Consider the following 6,293-nt stretch of genomic DNA (forward strand, 5'->3'; position numbering starts at 1 on the left):
TTATTTTTAAAATTTTATTATTAATTTTTACTTTATGATATTGTATTGGTTTTGCCATACATTGACATGAATCCGCCATGGGTATACATGTGTTCCCCATCCTGAAACCCCCTCCCACCTCCCTCCCCATCCCATCCCTCTGGGTCATCCCCATGCACCAGCCCTGAGCACCCTGTATCATGCATTGAACCTGGACTGGCAATACGTTTCACATATGATAATTTACATGTTTCAATGCCCTTCTCCCAAATCATCCTACCCTTGTCCTCTCCCACAGAGTCCAAAAGACTGTTCTATACATCTGTGTCTCTTTTGCTATCTCACATAGAGGGTTATCCTTACCATCTTTCTAAATTTCATATATATGCATTATTATACTGTTTTGGTGTTTTTCTTTCTGGCTTATTTCACTCTGTATAATAGGCTCCAGTTTCATCCACTTCATTAGAACTGATTCAAATGTATTCTTTTTAATAGCTGAGTACTGTTCCATTGTGTATACATACTAATCTGTAAGTTTTAAATGGGATCTCTCAGAATAGAATGAGCTATTCAAATGTAAAGTAGCTTAGGGTCAGTTCAGCCCTGGCTTGACTGGCGGAACAATACAAAATTCTTAACATATGGCTAATGGGAAGACTACAAAGAGAAGGAAGAGAATATGGAACAGAAAAGTTATTTGAAGCCTAGTAGCCACTGTCAGAAGGCAATGGCAACCTACTCCAGTGCTCTTGCCTGGAAAATCCCATGGACGGAGGAGCCTGGTAGGCTGCAGTTCATGGGGTCATGAAGAGTCGGACACAACTGAGCAACTTCACTTTCACTTTCATTCATTGGAGAAGGAAATGGCAACCCACTCCAGTGTTCTTGCCTGGAGAATCCCAGGGATGGGGGAGCCTGGTGGGCTGCCATCTGTGGGGTCGCACAGAGTCAGACACGACTGAAGCGACTTAGCAGCAGCAGCAGCCACTGACAAACTTTCCTGCATTACCAACCCCGTGTGTGCTTAGTTGCTCAGTCCTGTCTGACTCTTTGCAACCCCATGGAATGTAGTCTGCCAGGCTCCTCTGTCCATGGGAATTCTCCAAACCAGAATACTGGAGTGGGTTGCCATGCTCTCCTCCAGGGGATCTTCCCAAGCCAGGAATCGAACGCAGATCTCCCGCATTGCAGGCGGATTCTTTATCAGCTGAGCTACTCAGAAAGCCCTTATGTGAAGAACAAATGGCTGACAACTCACACAATTTGGCAAAGGAAATCACGTTACAGATTCATTCACCACATCAGAACCCAAAGAAGATAAATATGAAGAAACTACACTTGAATACATAAGAGGCAATCTTCTAGAAATGAAAGATAAAAAGAAATCTAGAAAATAGCCAATTCCAAATAATACCTTATATATGGGACAATTATATATGGAACAATTTAAATATATGAAACAATTCAAATCATAATATCCAGAATTCATAAAGTCCAGAGGAGAGTGGAGGAGTATCATTAAAGTGCTGAAAGAAAAACTATCAGTTTAGAGTTCTACATCTAGTAAAAATAACCTTCAAGAATGGAGGTAAAATTAAGATATTCTCAGATAAAGGAATTCTGAAATAACTCATTGCCACTAGATCTAGACTATACAAAAACTAAATAGGATTCTTTAGGTTGTAGACGTGCTAGAGGGAAACCCAGATCTTTGGGACTAAATGAAAAGCATCAAAAATATAAATATCTGGGTGAATATAAAAAAGTATTTTTTCTCTTACTTTCTTTAAAACATGACTTACTGTATATGTGTGTGAGTAAGATTGACTTAAGTTTATAATGTATGTAGATTAGTATACATAGTTATATGTATTAAACATTGTATAAAAGATTGAGGATTGCTGTAATAATAAATGTATATGTTGCCAGATTTATATTTTCTATGAAGTGGAAAACTATTAACTCCAAACACAAGGTGAAAAGTTAGGTATGTATACTACAATCTGTAGGATAACCACTTAAAATGCAAATAAGATTAGCTAAAAAGCCAATAGATAAAATGAATATCTAAAAGATGTTTACAGTGAAAAAAATTAACAAATCCAAAAGAAGACAGGAAAAGGAAATAGTAGGACAAAAGCTAGAAGAGACAAATAGGAAAAAAAAAGAATAAAATAATATTCTTAAGTCCAACCATTTCAATTAATTGCATTAAATGTTAATAGACTAAGTGCTCTAACAGAAAGGTAGGGATTATCAAAATGCACTAAAAAAGCAAACCAAACTATATGTTATCTACAAGAAGCACACTATAAATGTAAAGACTCAGAGAGGTTGAAAGAAAATGGATTCAAATGGCTATGCCTGGCAAATAATCATATGAAGTCTAAAATGGCTATATTAATAACATAAAATAGACTCCATTATAAGAAATATTACCCCAAAAGATTGCTATTTCATAAATGCAAAATGACATATTCATCAGGAATAAAAATCATAAACATGAATATGATTAATAAAAAAGCCTCAAAGTACATAAAGCAGAAACTAGCAGAGCTAATGGGACAAATAGGCAATTGAGCCATCATAGTAAGAGGTTTTAACACCTTTCTCTCAGAAATTTATAGAAAAAGACAACAAAAAGTCAGTAAAGATATAGAGGATCTAAACAATACAATCAAACACCTTGACATTTAAATTTATAGAAAAGACCATGCAAAATCTTCTGACTGCATACTCTTTTCAAGTGCTCATTGTACATTCACAGAGAGATCATAAAACAAGTTCCCCAAGAGACTGGTTCATAAAACAAGTCACAATAAATTGAGAAATTTAAATCATATAGAGAATGAAATCATATTGAGAATGTTTTACAACCCTAATAGTGTTAAACTACAAATGTTGCAAGATAGCTAGAAAAACAATAAGTAGTTAGACATCAATCAACAAACTTCTAAATAAAGAAGAAATCACAAAGGAAATTAGAACATAGTTTGAATGGAACAATGAAAATACAACATATCAAAATGTGTGGGATCCAGCTAAAAGCAGTGCTTGTATGACAATTTATAACTTTATATGCTTAAATTGGAAAATAAGAAATGTTTTAAGTTAATGAAGTAAAGCTTAATTTTGAGAATCTAGGAAAAATAAACAAAGCATGCTTAAACTAAGAAAAAGATATAAAAAAATAAAGATAGAGGCAGAAATAAATGAAATATAAAAAAGGCAAATGATAGAACAAATTAAGAAGGCCACAAGTTAGTTCCTTTAAAAAGTTCAATAAATAGTGACTTCCTTGGTGGTCCAGTGTCTAAGACTCCAAGTTCCCAATGCAAGGAGGCCAGGCTTGAAACCTGGTCAGAGAACTAGTTCCCACATGTCACAACTAAGTGTTTGCATTGCACAACTAAAGATTCCACATGCTACAAGTAAAGCTCCCACATGCAGCAATGAAGGTTGAAGATCCTGCAAGCCATGACTAAGACCCAGCACAGCCAAATAAATAAATATTTTTAAAAAGCTCAACAAATAAAAAAGTTCAACAAACTAATACCCTAGCAAGACTAAACAAGGAAAACAAATCAACAATGAAAGCAGCATTACCACCACATTTCTTTTCTTTTTTAAAATTTTTTCCAATTATTTTTATTAGTTGGAGGCTAATTACTTTACAATATTGTAGTGGTTTTTGCCATACATTGACATGAAGCAGCCGTGGATTTAATATGTTTCCCACCCTGTTCAGGATGGGGAACCACTACATTTCTTACAAACACTAGTATACAATAATATGGACAACTCTATTCCAAAATTTCAGCAATTTAGATGCAATGAAGAAATTTATTTTTTTAAAAAATTTACCAAAATTCACTCAACATTAAACAGAAAATCTGAATAGTTTTATGTCTATTAAAGAACTTGCAGTTATCATTAATAGCTCTTTCTTTTTTTTTTCTATTTATTTTTATTAGTTGGAGGCTAATTACTTTACAATATTGTAGTGTTTTTTGTCATACATTGACATGAATCAGCCATGGATTTACATGTATTCCCCATCCCGATCCCCCCTCCCACCTCCCTCTCCACCCGATTCCTCTGGGTCTTCCCTGTGCACCAGGCCCGTAATACCTCTTTCATAAAGGAAAATTACAAGGCCATTCATATATTTTTACTGTTGAATTCTATCAAACATTATAAGAATGAATAATACTAATTTATAACACAAAAATTTTTCAGAGAATAGAAGATGAAGGAAGATTTCCCAATTCATTTTAATAGACCAACATAACCTCAATACCAAAAGCTGATAAAGGCATTAAAAAAGAAAAACAAACAAACAAAAAAGGCTTCCAGTTCAAGATGGTGAGAAAGGATATACACTCATCTCCTCCTGCCAGAGCACCAGCTGTAGAACAACTATTGAAAAGAGGACACTGGAACTTACAAAAAAAAAAAAAAAAAAAGATACCTCAAGCCAAAAGACAAGCCACAGTAAGACAGTAGTAGGAGGGGCACAATCACAGTAAAATAAAATCCCATACCTGCCAGGTGGGTGACCCACAAACTGGAGAACAATAATACCATGAAGTTCTCCCACTGTTGTGAAGGTTCTGAACCCCACATAAGGCTTCCCAGCCTGAGGACTCAACAAAGGGACAGGAAATTCCCAGGGAATCTGACCTTGAAGATTTTCTTTTTGATTTATTTTTTTAATTGAAGGACAATTGCTTTACAGAATTTTGCTGTTTTCTGTCAAACCTCAATATGAAAAAGCCATAGGTATACATATATGCCCTACCTTTTGAACATAACTCCCATCTCCCTCCCCATCCCACCCCTCTAGGTTTATACAGAGCCCCTGTTTGAGTTTCCTGAGCCATACAACAAATTCCCGCTGGCTATCTATTTTACATATGGTAATGTAAGTTTCCATGTTACTCTTTCCATCCATCTCACCCTTTTCTCCCCTCTCCCCATGTCGATAAGTCTATTCTCTATGTCTGTTTCTCCACTGCTGCCCTTTAAATAGCTTCTTCAGTACCATTCTTCTAGATTCCGAATATATGTGTTAGAATATGATATTTATCTTTCTCTTTCTGACACACTTTACTCTGTATAATAGGTTCTAGGTTCATTCACCTCATCAGAACTGACTCAAATGTACTCCTTTTTATGGCCAAGTAATATTCCATCATGTATATGTATCACAACCTCTTTATCCATTCATCTGTTGATGGACATCTAGGTTGCTTCCATGTTCTAGCTATTGTAAATGGTGCTGCAATGAACAATGGGATACATGTGTCTTTTTAAATTTTGGTTTCCTCAGGGTACATGCCTGGCAGTGGGATAGCTGGGTCATATGGTGCTTTTATTCCTAGTTTTTTAAGGAATTTCCATACCATCTTCCATAGTGGCTATATCAATTTAAATTCCCACCAGCAGTGCAAAAGCTTTTCCTTTTTTCCACATCCTCTCCAGCATTTATCATTTGTAGACTTTTTAATGATGGCCATTCTGACCTGTGTGAGGTGATATCTCATCGTAGGTTTGATTTGCATTTCTTTAATAATGTGCAGTGTTGAGCATCTTTTCATGTGTTTGTTAGTCATCTGTATGTCTTCTTTGGAGAGATGTCTGTTTGGGTCTTTTTCCTACTTTTTGATTGGGTTGTTTGTTTTTCTAGTATTGAGTTGTATGAGCTGCTTGTATATCTAGGAGATTAATCCTTTCTCAGTTGTTTCATTTGTTATTATTTTCTCCTATTCTTAGGGTTGTCTTTTCATCTTGCTTACAGTTTCCTTTGCTGTGGAAAAGCTTTTAAGTTAGTCAGGCCCCACTTGTTTACATTTGTTTTTATTTCCATTACTCTAGGAGGTGGGTCATAGAGGATCTTGCTTTGATTTATATCATCACGTGTTCTCTGCCTATGTTTTCCTCTAAGAGTTTTATAGTTTCTGGCCTTACATGTCTTTAATCCATTTTGAGTTGATCTTTGTGTATGGTGTTAGAAAGTATTCTAATTTCATTCTTTTATAGGTAGCTGTTCAGTTTTCACAGAACCTCTTATTGAAGATGCTGTCCTTGCCCCATTGCATATTCTTGCCTCCTTTGTAAAAAATAAGGTACCTATAGGTGCATGGGTTTATTTCTGGGGTTCTATCTTGTTTAGTTGGTCTATATTTCCGTTTTTGTGTCAGTACCATACTGTCTTGATGACTGTAGCTTTGTAGTATAATCTAAGTCAGGAAGGTTGAGTCCTCCAGCTTCATTCTTCTTTCTCAAGGCTGCTTTGGCTATTCTGGGTC

This window comes from Cervus elaphus, chromosome X (assembly GCF_910594005.1).
Source record: "Cervus elaphus chromosome X, mCerEla1.1, whole genome shotgun sequence".
NCBI lineage: Eukaryota > Metazoa > Chordata > Mammalia > Artiodactyla > Cervidae > Cervus > Cervus elaphus.